At 41.9% G+C, this 22,012-nt stretch overlaps 1 long non-coding RNA gene across 3 annotated transcripts in view; it reads left to right on the top strand.

Moving 5' to 3' along the window:
- LOC142889680 (uncharacterized) overlaps positions 1-22,012 on the top strand; it is an 81,338-nt gene that overhangs the window by 1,664 nt on the left and 57,662 nt on the right. For 2 of the 3 annotated variants that reach the window (XR_012926871.1, XR_012926870.1), the window contains exon 3: positions 3,926-4,173. This is a non-coding gene — a long non-coding RNA (uncharacterized LOC142889680). Of the gene's footprint in view, positions 1-3,925; positions 4,174-4,247; positions 4,302-22,012 lie in introns of those variants that run through there. The other variant, XR_012926872.1, reaches the window with a different exon arrangement.

Below are 22,012 nucleotides of genomic sequence, written 5' to 3'. Positions count from 1 at the left end.
CAAGAGAGGCGCCAAAGTCAGAGTGAGAAACACACAATAGCAACACATAATTTAATTCCAATTATTATGACCATGATGATGATCATCATCATCTGACCTCCAACCCAGGTGCACGTCAGAGACGGTGAAGATGGAAGGCTGGAATTTGAGTGAGGGTCTCGGGGTTCCTCATGGGCTAGAAGCCCCAAATTTGGCGGCGTGGGTGTGTCCTGGAGGATCCTGATGAACCTGAAAGTGGCCCCATGTCTCTAGGACAAAGTTGACCTTTGACCTCCATAGACTTACATTGAATTAGGGTTAACGATAAGGCTGAAACTAGGGTTAGGGTTAGCTGAAATTAGGGTTAGGGTTTCAGGGTTCCTCATGGGCTAGAAGCCCCAAATTTGGTGTGGGCACTTCTTGGGGGCTCCTGATGAAAACGCAAGTGGCCCCATGTCTCGAGGACAAAGTTGATCTTTGACCCTCAGACTTGTATGGCATTAGGGTTAGCGATAAGGCTGGAATTAGAGTGAGGGTTTCGGGTTTCCTCATGGGCTAGAAGCCCCACATTTGGCGTGGGTGTGTCCTGGAGGATCCTGATGAACCTGAAAGTGGCCCCATGTCTCTCGGACAAAGTTGACCTTGGACCCTCATAGACTTGTATGGCATTAGGGTTAGCGATAAGCGATATAACCTGGTGAGTTTAAGACTTAGTGACTCTACGTGCATAAATGTATGGGGTACCCCGTCCTTACCTTGCTCCAACCCACCCTCCACAAACCTGGCTGTCCAGTGCCGAAGTCAAAGTGAGAGAGAGAACAAGGAAGGAGGGGGGCCTTTAAACTGTGACACCGCTGCTGATTGGCTAGTTGGTCGGTTGAATGAGCCAATTCTAGAGCTCCCCTTGGAGTCCACAGGTGGCAGCTAATCTTCTTGATCACAAGCGCCACCTGCCTTTCTGCATTCCCCAGCTCGCCCCGTAGCCTCTGGGTGGCGCCAATCTTGTACTTCCTTGAGGACATAAGGAGAAAAGAAGAGGAAAACAAAGAAAGGAGCCTCTGGACATGTAACATATAAGACTTATCGCTAACCCTAATGCCATACAAGTCTATGGGTTGAAATCTCAACTTTGTCCTAGAGATATGGGGCCACTTGCTTTTTCATCAGGAGCCCCCAAGAAGCGCCCACGCCAAATTTGGGGCTTGTAATACTTGAGGAACCCCGAAACCCTAACCTAAATTTCAGCTAACCTTAACCCTAACTTCAGCCTTATCGTTAACCCTAATTCAATGCAAGTCTATGGGGTGAATTTTCAACTTTGTCCTCGAGACATGGGGCCACTTGCTTTTTCATCAGGAGCCCCCAAGAAGTGCCCATGCTAGATTTGGGGCTTCTAGCCAATGAGGAAAAATTTGGAGCAGACACGACAGGGTTACAGCTGAGAAGGCACTTAAGATCCTCAAAGGACTGTTGCCACTCACTAGACCAAACAAATGGTTTCAATGGACTGGTTAATTCTTCTCTCGTGGCCGGCAGCTCCACTGCCTTAGTGCTGGAGATGCCCGCTCAGGGGCACCGCCAGGAATTTTGGGCCCCCTTCAAAACAACAAAAACAAATGGGCCTCCTTTGCGCAGCGCTTGTCAAAAGCTTCACATCACTCAAAAAACACACAGTATAGTTCAATAATAGTGCTTGAGTCCATCTTTGACAGTGTCAGTGTATTTTTATTGTGAATTCTCCACTAAGCAAACTCTTAACATTTATGAATGATTCATGAAAAAAACACTTGATGTCTCTCGGACAAAGTTGAGCTTTGACCCTCATAGATTTTCACTGTATTAGGGTTTAGCGATAATGCTGGAATTAGAGTGAGGGTTTCGGGTTTCCTCATGGGATAGAAGCCCCAATTTTGCTGTGGGCGCTTCTTGGGGGCTCCTGATGAAAACGCAAGTGGCCCCATGTCTCTAGAACAAAGTTGACCTTTGACCCTCATAGACTTGTATGGCATTCGGGTTAGCAATAAGCGATATAACCTGGTGAGTTTAAGACTTAGTGACTCTACGTGCATAAATGTATGGGGTACCCCGTCCTTACCTTGCTCCAACCCACCCTCCACAAACCTGGCTGTCCAGTGCCGAAGTCAAAGTGAGAGAGAGAACAAGGAAGGAGGGGGGCCTTTAAACTGTGACGCCGCTGCTGATTGGCTAGTTGGTCGGTTGAATGAGCCAATTCTTAGAGCTCCCCTCAGAGTCCACATGTGGCAGCTAATCTTCTTGATCACAAGCGCCACCTGCCTTTCTCCATTCCCCAGCTCGCCCCGTAGCCTCTGGGTGGCGCCAATTTATACATCTCTTCCCTTGAGCCGCCTGTTCACAACTGTTTCTCCACTCACTCGAGTTTACTGAGCCCCGCCTCTCTCGCTCTGTGAGTGGAACTCCTCCCCCGCAGCCCGAGTGCGCGGCTGACGACGAGCTGGTTAATAAAAAGAAAAACAATGGTTCAATCATTTGGAGGTGGTTCGGATTTAAAGTTTCAGATGACCATCAGCAAAATGCGGTTTGTAAAGTGTGTCGCAAACCTGTTGCAACCAAAAGTTCGAGCACGACTAATCTCTTCCGCTATCTACAACTACGCCACAAAGTGGAATACGAAGTGCTAAACTGCGTGCCGCCACCGAGACCACAAAGCCTCCACAGCCTCCTGCCCAGAAACAAACCACACTTCAAACTTCTTTCGGTTGTGCTGTGCCGTATGAACGGAAGAGTGAAAAATGGCATGAAATTACGAATGCGGTGGCTTACTATATCGCTAAAGACATGGCCCCCATTGCAACAGTAGAGCAGGACAGTTATTTATTTTATTTTATTGTTATTTGAAATTTGCACAAAGAAGAGATGCACTTTGCGTTTTGTGATTTGCACAACTGCCAACCAAACAAGTCTGCCTGTTACAGTTTGCGTAATTGCACAGTATTTTTTTTTAATTAGTTGCTATGTGTATTTTTGTTATGTAGGAAAGGTTATCCAGGCAGTTTTTTTTTTCATTGTTTTATACAGTATGATATTGTGCAGACAAAAAAGAAATAAATAAAGGTGCCTGTTTGACATTTGGTATGAGGCTACGACTGATAACTTAGTTTTTGTGTTTTTTTTGAAGGGTTTGCCTTAGCGAAAAAATTAGCAGAGAGCTTTCGAGGGAACCAAATTACATTGCGGAAAAATATCGATATAGATCGAGTATCGCCATTCAGCTAAAAAATGCCGAGATACAAGATTTTTTCAAAATCGCCCAGCCCCAGCGCAAATCATATCATTATGACTGCATCCATTTGAACTTGTCCTGTATTGCCTTGGATCCCACTAGATGGCGCATTTGCCTTATTTACAAGCACCACGGTCATCGGAGCTGATCGCTGCCACTCTCCCATCTCTGCAGCGTCTACTAAGATTCCACAATCTATTACACCTCCTGAGCAAAACAGGCTACAGATAAAATTAAACATCTTCAGTTGAGCAACTCAGGCAAGTTAAACTGATTTGCACTATAATACTAGGAAAATAATCCTCTACATGTCAATAAATACAACAGATTGAGTAATCATAAAAAAAAAAATGCTTACTTTAAAGAAGAAAATCCAACAAACCAACAAGTGCAACACTAAAAAGCAAACCATCAATTAAAATCATGCTTAATTACCTTAGCTTCGTCCCTGTCAGGCCGGGACTTGAGGCAGGACTCAGACACAGAGATTTAACGGAAAACAAGTAAATTTATTTCACACAATTAATTGTCCGCAGATCAGAGAGATCAAATAAAACAGGCTATAAGTAATCCTATTCTCACTGACAACAAAATCAAAATCACTCGCATGGAGGAAAAAGGACTGACTAACTAACAAAAGTTCTATTCTAATGTATTCTTGTTTTTCTCCTCCGTCTTCACCAGTGACCAGAACTGAGAACCATCAGTTGTCTACTCTGTGGCATCACAAAGTTCCTGTATATACAAAGTGAGGTTTCTGTATGATGGAAAACCTTATTCACAACCTGAACCCAGGTATGGATGCCAAGAAACTGTAGCTATGTGTCAACACCGTGAGGAGCAACTCCAGGAGGAGCTCTTCTCCTGTGAGGTGTGGAGGACTGCTTCTACTGATTATGTGCAGCTGTTTCCTCTCATCCGTCAGACTGAAGGTCAGACTGGGACCAGTAAAGTCAAACCTGTTGCCAGAAAACAAATTGCTAACTTTTCAGATGTTTTGGTCCAGGCCCCGATGCAACAACACCAACACTGACCACCAGGTAGTCTCGTGCCACTGGGACAAAACAAAAAATCACTCACAAGGAGGAAAAAGACTAACTAGTAGTGATGGGTCCGGCAACACCGATACGTCGGCGCATGCGTCGAGGTCATAGAGCAAAACCCCGTGTCGGTGCGCGTATCGCTTTAAGAAAGTCACGTGACCGATACAGAAACTGTTTCGAACTGACACCGACGCGCCAAACTGTGTTTATAAGGAAGCGCATCTGTCAATGGGATGTATCGGCCGAGAATTATGGCGCAGCCTCAAGCAAAGAGAAAGATTTCCGCCGTGTGGGACCATTTTGATCTCATGTCCGAAAATAAGGTATTTGTTTTAATATCCTTGTTGATTCATCCTGTTCCTCTCAGAGTTTCCACTTGATCTATCTGAATTCAAATTCATTTCAAAGTGACTCTTAGTTTACAATTCATATTATTTTCTGCAGGTTAAATGTCGCATTTATTCGACAGAACTATCATATTTAAATAAAAGCACCTCTTCAATGCTGAGGCATTATAGGGCCAGGCATGCGAATGAAGTCCCAGATGCACCCAGGATAAACTCAGGTATACAGCCACTCTACAACTTATTCACAGTTGCTTTATTGATAATTAATTCCTATTCATTTATTATTTACTTCATTTTTAACCATCAAGCTTCCAGGAAGCAGGTGCTGGATGAGGCTCTGCTGAATTTCATTCTGAAGGACTGCCAGCCCCTCAGCATTGTTGAGAGTGAAGGGTTCAGGGAACAGGTTCAGGTCCTTGAGCCCTCATATGTTTTGCCAACCAGAAAGGTTTGTGTAGAAATCATCTTAAGTATTATCTAAAAGTAAAAGTATCTAAATTTTATTCTTTAATTTAAATATATTGATTTGCTTTTGGTTTGACTTGGTGTAATTTTCAGACCATCAAACAAATGGTGGCCAAAAAGTATGAGGAGGAACGGGAACGAGTGAAAATGGAAGTACAGCAAGCTGTGGCAGTGAGTATAGCAGCTGACATGTGGACATCTGTGAACATGGAGGCTTACTTGGCTCTTACCTGTCACTACATTAATGAGAATTTGCAGTTGTGTACATCTGTGTAGGGAGTGCAATACTTTCCACAAAGTCACACTGCTGACAATTTGGCCCAAGTCAAAAGGGGCATGATGGAGGACTGGGCCATAACCGACAAAGTAAAGTGTTTTGTGACTGACGCAGCACCAAACATGATTGCATCCACTAGACAGCTCCAAATTCGGCAATCAATTTGCATTGCACATAGTCTCAATTTATTAGTTAGAAAATCATGTGATCAGATCCCCACACTTCCTTCCATCAGACACAAAGCCAGGCACATTGTCACATACTTCAGATCAAGCACTACAGCCAAGGAGAAGCTTGCTCAAGTGCAGCAACAGATGGGACGACCAACCCTGAAACTTATCAATGAGGTGCCAACACGCTGGAACAGCACATATCAAATGCTGTCAAGGCTATATGATGAGAGGGAACCAGTGTGGGAATCTCTGGCCTCTCTAAAAACAGATGTGACTCCACTTACAGCTGATGAGTATACCATCATAGGAGAAACACTTCTTGTGCTTGCTCCTTTCCATCAAGCTACAGTGGAGTTGTCTGAAGAGAGGCAAGAGTCGGGGTCAAAGGTCATCCCGATGATGAAGATGCTCTATCATGCACTAGAGCGTAATGCTTCAACCTTGCACACACAGGCAGCCATACACCTACATGAACACCTGAAGTGTGGAGTCACAGACACTGCTTCCAATCTGGAGTCATTAAGTGTGTTGACCCGAGCAACACTTCTAGACCCCAGATTTAAATCACTCGGATTCCGCAGTTTCTCCAAGTGCAACGAGGCCATCAGTAGACTGCGGTCAGAATGTGCGTCTGTAATCGGACGCACAAATGAGCCCCAGGAACGTCTTCACAACAGCTGTCTGCACCCACTTCAGGCATGTTATTCAGTATTATTTGTTTGTTGTTGTTTGGAAATCATGTACTAAAATGCCAATTTGTTGTTTTTTAGATAACCTTTGGCAACATGTTGACATCGAAGTGGACAGGCAGACCAAAAGTGCCACAGCTGATGCCATCCAGGAGGTGCAGAGATACCTGGCACAGGGCAATATTGCCGGGTCCCAGGATCCTCCTCCTTTTTATCCACACCTCTACCAGCTTTCTTTACAATTTCTCTGCACTCCAGCCTCATCTGTGCCGTGTGAGCGAGTCTTTTCTACAGCTGGAGAAGTTGTCTCAAAAAAGCGTAACAGACTCAATTTCAAAACGTTGGAAGAACATATTTTTTTTTAATGAAATTTGTAAAAAAAAAAAAAAAAAAAAAAAAAAATCAGGTCACAAGCATCCTCATTTACAACACGTTCACTTAGATTTTCACGTTATGATACATGTTCACATTATTTATTGACCGTATCTAAAAATATCCAAGATATTTTAAATTTAAATGAATATATGAAATAATACAATATATAATACAATGACTTCAATTATATTATTGTGTATATACACTAGGTCATCAAATCAGTGTCAGTTGAGTCCGTCAACTAGGTTGCCTGTAGGGATTTTTAAGGTCCAGCAGGTGTCAGTATTCAGTGACACAGTATCAACATAGTATCAATACAGTTTGGCAATGTGTCGAAACGCGTCATGATGCCTCATCTCCCCATCACTGCTGAACATAAATCACCAGTCAATATCTAATAAAAAAAAAAAGGAGAGGAAAGATTTTGCCAAGGTGAGCTCTCAAAGTTGTTTCATTTATTTCTCCTAGACAACTTTGAGGTCTGTGTGAAACCAAAATGAGACAATGCCTTATGTCTCCTGTTTCTCATTTTTTCCCCCTCTAGAGCGCCAAGGCATCTACAATCTCACAGTAGTCTATTTCTAAGTTGAAATGGAGATCTCATCAAGCGCTAAAATGATTCTCAGATTTTTCTCACTCTCTGTGTCTCTTTGGGATCTCAGGCAGAGCGATCTGGGAGGTCTCGGCATGACCTCTGTCTATTCTCATCAAAGTATCATTTATGCAACTCATACAAAAAATGATTTTCAATGCATGTGTCTCTTTGGGATCTCAGGCGGAGCAAATCAAGAGTTCTCCACAAGCACTCGTTGAATTCTAAGTCAGTTAAACTTTGTGTAAGTGCGACAAAATACAAATTCTTTAAAAATGTATATAGATATGATAAGTGAACACACATAATCAAATTCGGAGCCGTCATTTGAATCAACTTTTTGTACTTCAAGACAGGTTACCTTGCTGTTTGACAATGTATATGTTTTAAAAGCTCAGAGTTAATATTTGTTACCATTTGAGTTTACAATACAAACTGTGAATCGGTGGCCCAAAGATGTAATCTTGTGTCTTCACACTATTTTCAGTCCCTTTCAAGTTTGTTAGGGAAATGTACAACAAAGAAAATACCAGGCTTTGAGGACAGATCAATACACATCAACTTTCCCAAAATGCTTTCAAGTGCAACTACTGTCCTTTTAACGGGAGCTTCAAGTAGGCTCACAATATGAAAACATGTCCCACCTGTCAGAGTATCCTGTATAAGATTTATGCCTGCAACAGAGAATTCATTGACAAATGCAAATTTGATCTCACTTTGACATTCACTGTTTTTTTTAAGGCACACAATAATTCAATCTGGCCATATTTCATCTGCATCAAAAAAATAACAGTGGAATTTTTCCTTCGTTTTGATTTCACATATTGCTTTGAAGTGTAAAAAGTTTTCCCTACTTGAGCTCTATTATATGCCTTAACATCATTGTAATGTATTCCCTGACCAAGAAATTGTTCCACGAGAGATTTATTATCGGCTTCAAGACACAAATGCAAAGATTCCCCGATCATCTCCACATTCTCAACAACACTGTGTGTTAAATAGGAAGTGTCACTTGTCAATTTGGCCAAGAATGCAGTGGTTGCAGTGTTCAGCTTTATGTATTGCATAAACATGAAATGTTAACCAGCTCATCAAATATTAAATATATTTTTCTGTGAGGTTCAAAATCAAATCAAGTGAAACACGTCAACACAACTTTAATCCAAAACAACTTCCTGCCCCTTTTAAAAGCAACAAAACTATTTTTCTTAATTGTCGGGAAGACAAAAACTGTAGGTGTTAATTCAATGGAGCACTTCACACATCCTCCACACACACACATATACACGCACGTAGCTTGCTGCACGCACACTTCCAGACAGAACAAGCAGAACCATTTAGGCGGTTGAATCGAATGCAAAGTCCATAAACACTGACACCAGCAGCACTGAGGCAGCAGCTGCACCTCCAAGATCCAATGAGTTTCAACTATTAGGAGAACAGATGTGATGACAAGGTGCAGCTCCGAGGAAACTGACTGAGTGACTTCCAGCACTCGCAGTTGTTAATCTAATACCAGCGTCCTAATGTGACGCTAATCAGATGCTAATGTGGAGCTGCATCTGGTGGGCATCCGTCCGTCAGTCTCTCAGATCCAGCAGTAGGAAGACGTAAATTCCACTCTAAAGCTGTTCTTTGGTGTTGGGGACTGTTGACTGTAGAATCGTTCCGCAAGGGGTCTTTCACACCAGACTTGAAGCGGTGCGTACCTCCGCAGCTGGCTTGCGCTGTGCAGCGATCGTTTCGGCGTCTGGTCTATTCTCTGTGCGAGCTGCGAGCAAAAAAGCAAGAGGACAATGACAATAAACAATTTTCGAGCGCTGATGGAACGTAATCGAACACCTTTGGCGCAATATTATGAAGTAGCACACATAACGCTCCACGTCACCCCGTGCGGCAGGTACAATATGTGATGTCGTTGTGGGTCTCCCTTCCCCACTACAAGCCGATCGGAGCCGAGCCAAATGAGCCGATTTCAACCCAGGTCCCTTGCCGGGTTGTTTGAAAAGTTTCGGCGCGGCTCGGTGAGCCTTTCCCACTGCCACCAAATGCAGAGTAATAGCAGGACTACATTACGTTTTTTTGGCCAGTGGAAAAGGCGCTTAAGTCTGGAATTTGCTCTGAGTGCAGCCTGGAGAGGAGACAACTCCAGTGTGATGTAAAGAGCTTGTTTATGAAGCTGTTGGTAGCAGCAGCAGATGAAATCATCAGCTTCTGAAGTGAAAAGCGAGGCTCAATCGCTTCCATATAGCCTCTGTTCCACTAAAATTAGCGGGATGACACCATGTTTTTGGACGCGGGACGTCGCGGAAGCAATCGGCATTGAGTTCCGTCTCCACGCACCAAACCCAACTGGGTTGCACCCCAAGCTGCACCCCCTCCGCTTTCACCGCTGCGTGTCTGCTGACGTCATCGCGCTGAGATCGCATGATGAAGTGCTACAGAATTCAAGAGTCCGGCGGTGGCCAGTGTTCTTAGTTGTTGGTCACTTTTGGCTGTAGTGGAACGATGACGTCGTTACCGCCAGACTTGAAGCGGCGCGCACCTCCACGGCCGCTTCCCGCCGTGCAGCGATTGTTTCGGCGTCTGGTCCATTTTGTGCGCGAGCAGCGGGCGAAAGGTGGTGTTGTCCCGGGTTTCCGGATTCCATCGCAAGCCGATCGGAGCCGATTTTGACCCTGGTTGATTGCTGGGTTGTTTGATCCGTTTTGTCGCGCGGCTCGGTGAGCAGATTCCACCGTCACCAAATGCCAATTATTTTCAAAAAAACCCCACGTTTTTTGGCCAGTGGAATTGGGGGGGGGGGGGGGGGGGGGAGAGAGAGAGAGAGAGAGAGAGAGAGAGAGAGAGAGAGAGACCCACATGGTCTGTTGATGTTTGAAACAACCTGATGATTGATTGCTCATCGCTGTGAAAAATCCCCATCTATTGTTATTCTTTGAATTGAATTTTGGTTATTTTCCTTTATTGCCCAATTATCAGCTCATAGCTGTCCAGAGCCCCCTCCACACCCCAAGGGGGATACGCCTGGGACGTCATCATATTCTGACATCTGTCAGTTTAACTGTCTTCTTATGTGTAGAAGAGACAGAGAGACAATGAGGGCATGGCCTCCAGCTAAGGGGTGGTGCCTCAAGCTGAGGGTGGGGCCTTAACGTCCTTGGCTTTCTTTTCGTGCTCTTGAACTGTAGTTTTTGGCAGCTGGTCTCTCGAATGCTTCAGGCTTACAAAATCATTCTGATGTTTCTGCTTTACAGGGAAACTAATGCAGCATTACGTCAACCCCCCCACTCCCTCAACTCCCCTCCCCAGATGAAAACCATTAAAACTGATTGGTCAGGTTTGTTGTCTTTGTGGATCGTGTGCAGACATCCTCAGATGTTAGCAGGGAATTGTTGTTGATTCGTCTGTTTACAGCTACGTTGAAACTCAATCTGGACCAAACGTGCAGCCGGATAATCTAAAGGTGAAGAAGTCCCCCTCAGAGCCTCCACCTTCGAGCCAAATGGCCCAAATAAGATGTTTATTGTTCTCTGCCGTAAGCAGCTTATGGGACAAAGTGGTGCAGAAACATCATCAATATGCTTAATTCATTTTCTTTTCTTTATTACGGTGAATGTCCAGATGTTGCTTCGTGAGCCTCAGAGTGCTTCAAGTGCAGTGTGTCTTCATTACGGCTGTAATGGGGCAGAGCATCCTGCGCATTCCTATGAGAACACCCCCACGGACCACCACCTCTCCACCACGCTGATGATATCATCGGTGCAAGCACTTTTTTTTTTCTCTCCAGTGCACTTGGGGTCCAAACAAAGTGGAGCCACGGAGAGAGAGTCAGGAGGAGTTCCATTAAAGGTAGCCACACACTGAGTTTCTGCCAACTGGTGACCAGTGGGTTCAATAAACTGGTGAGGTTAAAAATCAGCAGACATCTGGTGAGAAGAACACTGGGAGTCCCAGTAGTCCCAGCAGTAGCTCAGGTCTTCCTATTGGCAGTTTCCTTTTTTTATTGTTAATTTTTTTTTTGTGTTTGTTTTTTTTTTGTTGCAAAAATCAATTATAAATTACATCACACATTATAATTACAACATTTTAACTACACAACTTAACTTAACTACAACAATTATTTACATCATGCAAATTTCCCCCTTTTTCTCACACAACTCCTCAAAAGTGAAACCCCCCAATGATGCACCAACACACTTGGGCAGAAAAAACGACACACACTATTATGAAAAATAACTAATTAGGACAATAAAGCAAAATAGATGTTGAGTAACACTTGAAAATAAAAAATGGTTGTGTTTCAGACACAAGCAATAGCAGTTCTGAATTTACTATAACTCAAATTCAAAGAAAACAGAAAGAAAACACACTTCTAAGTCACAGTGTACTTAAATGACCTAAGCCGGCATAAACTTAAACAAACAAACAAAAAAAACCCAGTTGAAGGCCTGTTTGAAAGGATAACTGGGTGGCAATCTCTTTGCTCTCCCTCGGAGCCCAAACGGCGCGTTCACTGGCGCCGACGGTCGGAAAAACGGCGCTCCTAGCTAGCCGGGCTAGCCTCTCCTCCGGAAGGCTAACCCGTGCCTCTCGCTCACCCCAACAGCTGTCGTCCGCCGGCGTCCTCCTTTGGGCGTCGCCGGCACACGCGTACGGAGCTCCTTGGCACGACAGATTCACTAGTTCAGCAGTCTTTTGGCCGTCCTCAGTCCAGGCACGTGTTGAGCTACGTGAGCTCAACACTCGGACCGGCTAAGTAACTCCACCCTGCTTGGGAAAAAAAACACTTTGCACTGGCGAGTTGCCAGTAAGGTCTTTGCACCTAAAAACCAAAAACCAGTAATAACCTAGCGGTACCGCAATGACACCTTATTAAACTGTTTTTGACCTTGGCATTAATCTTTACCGACAGCTTAGCTTCTACCTTTTCTTTCTCGTCTCCCTCTCGCTCGCATGTCTCACTCATTTCTTGCCCACCCCGCCTTGCTAGGTGTTCCCACTCTCTCGGCCAATCAAACAACAGTACCCCACAACAACAATATAACCCCACACTCAAAATGAACATTTTCCCCCACATTAAACTTCTCACATCCAAAACTATATTAAAAATTCAATAACAAAATAAACAGAATAATAATAATAATTTTTATAACACTTTTTAACCACTGATGAAATATTGTCTTTTAACCACCGGGTTACACAACTTAAAATAAAACAACTGGCCAAACATATCATCACACAGCTGTGTGATGATGTTATGAAAAGCTTTTGACAAGCATTGCTCAAAAATGGCCCATTTGATTAGTTTTTTTCAGGGGGCCCAAAATTCCTGGCGAAGCCCCTGTTCACACTATAGAAATAACAAAAAAATACCAAAAAAAACCAACAACTATCAAATCAAAATCAAATGAAATTTTATTTGTATAGCACCTTTCATACAATAACATGCAACCTAAGGTGCTTAACAGCAATTAAAATAAAAATAAAGAATAAAGATAAAAGAAAAAGAACAAATAAAATCCATCTGCCTCCTCCCAAAACACATACAGGTTATCAACCCCACCCCCACACTACATCCCAGAGAACAGTCAGGAAATTAAAAATCAATAAATAAAATTAAAATTAAATAGCAGGGCACTGAGGGACAGTATGAGGAAACAGCCACCCAGGGGGATCATCCACTGAGAGGGTCCCCAGACCGATGACACCCCTCTCAGTGAGGAGCCCCCCACGAGGAAGCACTAGAGCTAGAAACAATACAGGAAAGGAAGAGAAAAGAATAATAATAAAATAGCTATAAGACCGTGGAGTAAAAACATATACAGAAAATAAGATAGCAAATAAGATAAAATAATAAAAAACTAGGGCTGGGCAAGTTAACGCAGACAATTACTTTATCGCGCTGTAACGCATGTTGCTCACGTGCTGTAGGAGCCGTGACTCAGGGATGTGCGATATATCCCCGAGTCGCAAAAAATCTACCTCGTGAGAATGTCATCTTGCGGTAATAACGATAAATTGTGTTGATAACGTAATTACGTGCGCAAAGCACTTGCTGCTGCTAGCCGGCAGCTCATGTGTCGCACAATAATAATAATAATAATAATAATAAACTTTTATTTGTACAGCGCTAAATCACAGCCAAAGGCGTCTCAAAGCGCTTTATACAATCAGAGAGAACCAACCGGGCCCCCGGAGCAAGCAAGATGCGACAGTGGCTGGGAAAAACTCCCCTGTGGGAAGAAACCTAGGGCAGAACCAGACTCCAGAGGGCGATCATCTGCCTATGAGTAGTTGGGGTGAAGTAGAAAGATAGAGGAGAGACAGAGAAAGAGAGAAAGGAGCAGAGTGAGCCAGGTTGGCAGACAGGACAGAGTGAAAAACAGATACACCAACCAGGCAAAACGGATATAAACACAAAAAATAGGAACTAATTCAAGGCTGCTGTCCATGTGGAGTGTAAGTGTCCATGCTTTGGAAGGCAAGAGCCTAGCTCGATGGACAATCTGCCGATAGGACTAGTCCAGGTCTTAAGCGTGGCGGTGGGATGAAGCGATGACAGCAAGACCCCCAGGACAGCACAATCCAGCTCCTGGCGCAGTGGTCATCACCTGCCGGGGACACAGAGACTGCGGCAGTATCATGCATATCGAGCATACTGTACAAAGCATAATGAGAGCTTGGACAGAGTGGATAGAGTAAAAGATTGATTGGGTGAGGAGAGTGATAAAGGTTCCGCCTGCACAGAGCAACGATCCCTGTAACGGGAGCGAAAGATCTCCCTCCACGGCGTAAGCCTACAGCAGCTTAACTGACAGTGGATGGAGTCTAACTATAAGCTTTAAGAAAAAGGAAAGTCTTAAGTCTACTCCTAAATAAACTAACTGTGTCTGCCCCCCTCACCGAGGCTGGAAGATGGTTCCAAAATAGAGGTGCCAGGAAACTGAAACACCTACCTCCTGATCTAACTCTAGAAATTTTTGGGATAACTAAAAGACCTGAATCCTCAGAGCGAAGGGCTCTTGGAGGATGATAAAGTTCAATTAGTTCCCGAATATAAGAAGGAGCCTGAGAATGAAGAGCTTTGTAAGTTAAAACTAGAATCTTAAATTCAATTCTAAATTTGACAGGCAGCCAATGCAAGGAAGCTAAAATTGGAGTAATATGCTGCCTCCTTCTAGTTCCGGTTAACAATCGTGCCGCGGAGTTTTGGATTAACTGTAATGTCCTAAGGGATGAATTTGGGCATCCTGCTAGTACCGAGTTACAGTAATCTAGCCTAGACGTAACAAAAGCATGGATTATTTTTTCCGCATCTTTGAAGGACAAAAAACTTCGAATTTTGGCAATGTTTCTTAAGTGGAAGAAAGCTGACCTCCCTACATTCTGTATATGAGAATTAAAGGTCAGGTCCTGATCAAAAGTGACTCCTAGGTTCCGCACGGTAGAACTGGGTGTAGTACCAAATAGACCACTTTGTCCATCAAAAACTCTGTCCCTACTCTCTCGCGATCCAAATATAATTATTATATTACAATAACAATAACAATAACAAGCACGGGGCTGATAGCGTACCCACCGTGCTCGAGAATCGATCGTGGATTGTGTGCAAAGTGAAAATAAACACCACGGAAACGATTTGCAAACATCCTGTTTTACTTTTTATTTACTTTCTTTTGGGTCAGCGGACCGGGATGTTGAGGCACACTCTAAAAAAAAAAAAATGTACTGGCTCAACTTAAAAAAATTGAGGTAACAATTTGCATGCATCTTTTTAAGTAATGCCAACCAGAGTTTAATTTAAGTATATCCAACAAGGCTCTAAATGTCGCACTGACACACTGATGCTAGTACTACTAACATGATTTTCTTTATCTGTAAGCAAAATTAAGTTAAAGTAACCTAATTTATTGAATTCAAAATTGTGTAGATAATGTTGTAAATTTAGCTGCAATAGCCATTTAATTTATCCCTATGCTACTTAAAAATTTCCATGTAAGTTATAGATAAATCAATATTGTTATATCATTAATATAGCACAATTATGATTTTACATTTTTTATGCAATCAATTAAATTTAGCATTGATAATACATTGAGTATTAGTTATTCTTAACTCAAGTCAATACAACTGGCAACTCCACCTTTTATTTTCAAACCATAAACAGTTCCTTTCAAATGTTTCCAGAAACCTCTCACGTTTATCTGTATGTTTAAACAAAATAGACACATAAAAAACAAAATGCGCACCATTTCAATACAATTTCAAATTAAAAAAAATATATACTGTTAAATCAACCAAAATATTTTTAAGTGAGAGTGCTGTAAACTTTTTTTTTTTAACAGTTGATATGACAACCAAAATAAAACTATGTTTATCATTTGTTTTAAAGCTAGCAAGAGACAATGCAGGCTTTGCATCAATATAAAACATGTCACACTAAGTGCTCCCTGGAACATAGAGCCTGTTTACATCTGTGGAATTAGACATGACACTGTGAACATATGACTGCTTTCTCACCTCAGCAAGGATTTAACATCAGAAGCAAAACTGAACCACTTAGGAACACAGTACACAACAAATCAAAGGGATAGTTCACCTGAAATGAAACTTCACATATTTTCTGCTTACCCCTGTGTCATACATTTCACAGTACAGTCTTGCCAGATGCCCAGTGTTCCCTCATTTGATGACCGCAGCTTGTTTTTAAGCGACATGACTTTAGGGCTGGCTTTCAGGCCATCCAGTTCAAGGAGCATCTTTTGAAATACCTCTAAGGTGTGTTTCAGTTCTGTTGGGCAGCTCAGATTGAGTGCGTATATCAGAGCCATCAACAAGGCACAGCCTCTTGCTACAGCCACGCCCCCTAGGACCTCCGTTCCCTCCATCACGATGGTTGTGCTGGCTGGATCAGATGCTGTAGCCCCTCTGGTGACACCTATCTTCATCACTTGGTTGGTGACATCTCCATTCTGCCCTTTGCCATCCTTTTAAAGTCAGAAGCACAGAAATGGAAATGAGTAAACTTGGTTAAATGGAAGACTCCTCCCAACTCTGCTGCTTTCTGGAAAAAGCAGCTAAATCTACCACTTCTCGCAGCTCAGTTATTTTAGACCAGATTCATCCATGAACAATGGTGAGGATAGAAGCTTACTATTAAAATGTCTGTTGTGTGGAATTATTTTACTTTTAAAACTACAGCAGCCCAACAGCTAAATGATGTCTGCAACAAAAGCATTTGTAGAAAATGTAAGGAACAGAGCCTGCAACCTAGCAAGGGTTAATGACGACATCACCGCCTTAACCACTTTGTAGGCTCAAGACAGGATAGGTGCATCTGGGTCCTCGCCTGCTATCTGCTTCTTCTGAATATTTGTAACTGTGTGTAAAAAAAAATAATCTTGTTTTAAATATTTACATGAAGATAAAGAGATACCCTTACACTTATTTTTGAGGGCCAAGATTGAGGGCCAAAGATTGAGGGTTAAGGGCGGGGGGTTGAGATTGAGGAGTTAAGGGAGGAATTGGAATTGGCCCTTAGTCTTAATGTCAAAATCTTAAATGTTATAGTGCCAGTATAACATTTTGATGGAAGAAAAATCAAAACACAAATCAGAGCACAGCTTTTCGGATGCTGGTATACAAAAAAAAAGAGAAGTTTTTTTGTTTAAAAAAAGAACGCAGCTTGTTCAGTGTGAAGATCTGATGATTTAGTGTTGCCTACCAAGTATTCCTCGACAAGATCCTTTTCCTTTTCCCCGAGATGCACGACCAGGCAGCGGATGGCAACCTCTCTCCGTCTTTCAACTGCATCACCCTGAAAAGAAAAGGAAAAAAATTCTTAGACCTGCTCTACCATATGACTTCCATATAGCTGCAACTACCAAGAGTGTAAACAAGCAATTCTGAGGAGAGCTATTGTGGAGTGATGCAGAAACAAAGTAGGTCCATGGGTAAGAAGGCTATGGGTAAAAAAGTGCAAGTGATGAAGCCCAAACCTTCATCCTTAAATACTTTTCTTTTCCCCAAAATGTTCAAGTTCAATCATTTCAGAGAGGAAAGAATTCATGCAATAGGGAAGGAGCTGACGGGTCAAATATCACCAGTTTAAATTAAACAGGAACAGGTACACAAAAATCTTTTGCATACTTGAATCATCTATTGGACAGGTGTGTAGGTGGAGTAGAAGGAACACCCACACACTGTCTACACTTGCACAATAAAGACTAGATTTAATAATTTGCACAACATTTCGGTCAAAGACCTTCATCAGTTGTATAGAGACAAATGGAATCCGGGTCTTTATATACAAAAGTAGCGTACACAGTGCCTGATCACTGTTTGCTTGCTATCAGAAGTGACAGGAGACACCTTGTGGCTCAGAGTGGACTCATTTTATTCATCACAAGATCAATTTATCATAAAACTAAAATATATACGTGTATATATATATAATGAAAATGCAGATATTTTAATGATCTATGGTATGTATTCAGGTAAACTGATGTTTTCTGATAAACTGATGTTGGGATGAAGGAGTCCACTTTAAGCCACAAGGTGTCTCCTGTCACTTCTGCTTGCGAGCGATAATGATTGGCCTGATTCCATTTGTATGCACACACATGTCTGGAGGTCTCTGATTGAAACGTTATGTGAATTAAATATAGCGTTTTTTGTTTTTTTTGCTTAAGTGTAAACAGTGTGTGGGTGTCCTTTCTTTTCTAATGAACAGCAACAAAGATTCATATCTGAAGCAGCATGTTCTTGATGTTTTGGATCTTAATTTTTGCAGCTCCTCCCCGCGAAGATACCACAGACATTATTTTTGGGAGGTACTGATCAAGTTTTGCCATGAAGGTTGACTGTGGTGATCCGTTTGAACTCTTCATTGATCTGTATGGGAAATAAAAGCACAAACAGGGACACGCAATTACAGAAATGTCAAAATTAGAGTTTCATATCTAGAAAAATAACACTCAAAACTTCAATCTCCCACCCCCCACCACCACCCGCCAGTACACACGCACACATCTGGACATTAGCACTAAAGAACTATGGAGTACTTACTTGAACACGCATCACTACTCAATCAATGTTTTATGTTTAAGAGATATGAATGTTCAAAAGCATGTTTAAATTGAAAAGAAAAGACTAAATGCTCAGTATTAGTTTTTAGACCACTATACCTGTTTTGCATCAAAACGAGCAGGCCAACGGTCCCTGAATTCCATGATGGGTGGTTCTCCGTTGACAACCTCCTGCCTGTGAATGGAGATCTCTAAAAAAAAAAAATTAGACTTGGTGTACCGTAATTTCCGGACTATAAGCCTCTACTTTTTTCCCATGCTTTGAACCCTGCGGCTAATACAACGGTGCGGCTAATCTATGTTTTTTTTTTTTTTTTTTTTTTTTTTTTACAGCTAACGGCCACTAGGGGACCTTCTCAATTTATGGATTTTTGCAGCAGCAGTTGTAGCCAATTCAGTGGTCTGGCACGGACCAGTGGTCTCTACCGCTAGGGGCGCTAAAGACACTGGTACTGACCAGTTGGTCTGGCAAGTACCAGTAGTCTCTACCGCTAGGGGCGCTAAAGACACTGGTACCGACCAGTTGGTCTGGCACGGACCAGTGTTCTCTACCGCTAGGGGCGCCAAAGACACTGGTCGCGGCCAGTTGGTCTGATACGGACCAATGGTCTCAACACTGGTCGCGACTGCTTTACTGTGGTCTGTCCTGTGCACCTTGTGGTCTGTCTGTTGTCTGGATCAGTTAATAAGTGGTCCGTGAAGTGGTTTTTGATTTTTAATGCACCTTCTCCGTTCACTGAACGTGTTGTCAGTACTGTTAGCTGAATACATATCAAAGATCATCAATTTTTGTCTGTCAAATCCACATACTGGTGTCGCGGGTGACAGTTTTCGGACTATGGTTCTTACAGTCTGACTGTGAACTAAGTGTCGCCTCCTCCCACGGGGAACGAGCGCCTCGCTCGACAGGAACAACGTACGCTATATCCTGTACAAGGGGACGGTCTACCATAGTGTAACCGGTGGACGAGACGTCTGCCGGATTCTCTCGTTGGTCACCTTCAGTGTGGGACGTCAACAGGTCGGGCGGACGATGATGTCGATGTTGCCGTTGTGTAAGGTGCAATTTTATTATTTTCTGTATGAAGTGATTTGTGATTGTTTGCTGACGATGCAATTACTTTCTCTTTCTCTTGTGTTTATATCATTGTCTATACAGGCAGTTGATACTGTTTATTGGACTCCCCCAGCACCTTTCCATTACATTGGACTGGAGATATTAAATCCCTTGAGCTCATGCTTTAATTCCATTGTCATTGTAAATAAAGCATTAAAAAACCAACAACAATTCTATCTTGTGGTCTATTGGGGATTAAAAGCAACTTCTGTGTCACAACACTTGCACTTGCTGACTGCTGCCTGACACTGACCAGTGAGCCACCGGTCGTGATCAGTGGCTGCCAAGCACTGACCTGTGACTTACCACTTGCAACCAGCTCTACAGAGGTCTTTCCTGTGCATCTTGTGGTCTGCCAGTTGTATGTTGGTCTGTTAGGTTAATAAATTTCAGAGATCATAATCTTTTGTCTATCAAATATACTCTGTAGAGGCTAAGCCTACCGCTGGAAGCCCCTGAGATGCTTGCTTGATGGGCACCTGTTCGACGCGCTTGCTACAAGTCGCATCGTTTATGTCCACAAAGATGACGAGACTTACTTGTTTGCAAAGACGAGTTCATTGCAAATCACCCTGGCCCAACGTGCAACAATCAATTCCTTGGACATAGCTTGATGATGCAGACACAACGCCTTACGTAGCAACGCGGTCGGAAACTGTTTGTGCTCCACCCATCAGGCAACCTCTAACACCTGAAAATGGGTGTGACACCAATTAAACTGGAGTGCCACCTAGTGGACAAACACATAATGGCAGAGAATAGCTCTTACATACTCAGTTTATTATTATTATTATCATCATCATCATCATCATTATCATCAGTAGTAGTAGTAGTAGTGGTAGTAGTAATATACTAATAATAGGTGGACAATAGGTAGGTGGATGAATTTCCCCAGCATCTTTGAGACAGTGTGTTACAGACATAAATTCAGGATTATCTTGTGTTCCAGACCAACATAGGTGTTACATAGTATGCGGATGGTACTTTTCCTCATATTAGTGCAACAGTACTGTTTACAGTTGATTATGGAGGAAAATGTACTTCATACCTTGAACGTAACTTACAGCGCAATTATTCATAATTTTAAACTTATCTATAAAAATGTTTGATGCAATTTGCCAATAACCTCCTGTATGATTGCACAGTTGATGGAGCAATGACTGTAATAACACATAGAAAGGACATAATGTCACAACAATATAGAGTGTATTACAAGTTTGAGTATTCCACTGCCAATATAACTGCAATCCACTTGCTGGCCTGACACAGACCAGTGGTCACAACCAGTACAGGCGCTGAAGATACTGGCACAGACCAGTTGCTGCCTGGCACTGACCAGTGACTCACTGGTTGTGACCATCTTATTTAGTGGTCTGTCTGTCTGTCTGTCTGTCTGGATCAAAGGTCTGTGGAGTGATTTTTGATTTTTAATACACCTGCCCCGTTCTCTGTACAATTGGAAGTACTGTTAGCTGAATAAATGTCAAATATAATATTGTGTCTACCAATGATACTCATGATTATTTTATTATTTCTATTGTGAGTGATTCATCGTTTGAGACAGTGCAGCTGATATCCAAAAAACCTTGCAACCTGAGTTCTGGAAGTAATTTTGGTTGTTTTTTGAGACACTAGATGTCGCTATTCAAAGATTCCACAATCTTTCGTAAGTTTGGACCTTATTTTTTGAGGAGAGAAGTTGAACTTCAGTGGTCTGAGCTTTCCTCGCGGCTGCTTTAGTTGGACACGAGGCCAGGTGAGTCACTTTTTGATTTTGATTGAATATTTGAAGACCGTTAATTTAAAGGGTGTGAGTCATTTTTTTTTTTTCTTCACATGCAGCTACAGTATGCTACTTAGACGCTTAATTGAAGCGTGGAAGTGCTGCCATCGCGAGGTGAACAGAAAAATTACAAGAAAATGAAGTTCATTAATGTATGAGCTGGGGACTGAAAGTACAAAGCTGTATTATTTGCTAGGATAATAAATACATTTGAAATGGAATTGATAAGACATTTAAATGATTTTGGGTTACGATCAAGGTCAAATTTGCCACAAAAATCACTGTAAGAAAACACATTCCCATTTTCATCTAATAAGTTATTCCACATACAAAACTCAATCCACATTAAAAATAAATAAATAAATAACATATATATATATATATATATATATATATATATGTATATATATATATATATATATATATATATATATATATATATATATGTATATATATATATATATATATATATATATATATATATATGTGTATACATATATATATATATATATATATATATATATATATATATATATATATATATATATATATATATATATATATATATACATACACACATATATATATATATATATTGTTATAATTAAAATGTAAAACTTAATCTGGGACCTGATTGACTGTTGTCTTCATTCCGTGTTAGACATATAATTTTATGTTTTAAGTTTTGAATAGCGTTTGAGCTTTTCTTGACAGAAGCTTACATCTTTTAAAGTCAATGTCAGTATACCAATATTAATACGAAATTATACTGTCATTTAGAGCTCAGTACAGCCTTCCAGAGCCTGGAGGAGTTTTACCT

The sequence above is a fragment of the Nelusetta ayraudi genome, unplaced genomic scaffold (assembly GCF_046127955.1).
Source record: "Nelusetta ayraudi isolate G7.1 ecotype Tasmania unplaced genomic scaffold, CSIRO-AGI_Nayr_v1 ptg000023l, whole genome shotgun sequence".
In the NCBI taxonomy this organism is placed as follows: Eukaryota; Metazoa; Chordata; class Actinopteri; order Tetraodontiformes; family Monacanthidae; genus Nelusetta; species Nelusetta ayraudi.
The sequence above is the reverse complement of the archived record's forward strand: the minus strand, read 5'-3'. Positions and strand labels throughout refer to the sequence as shown.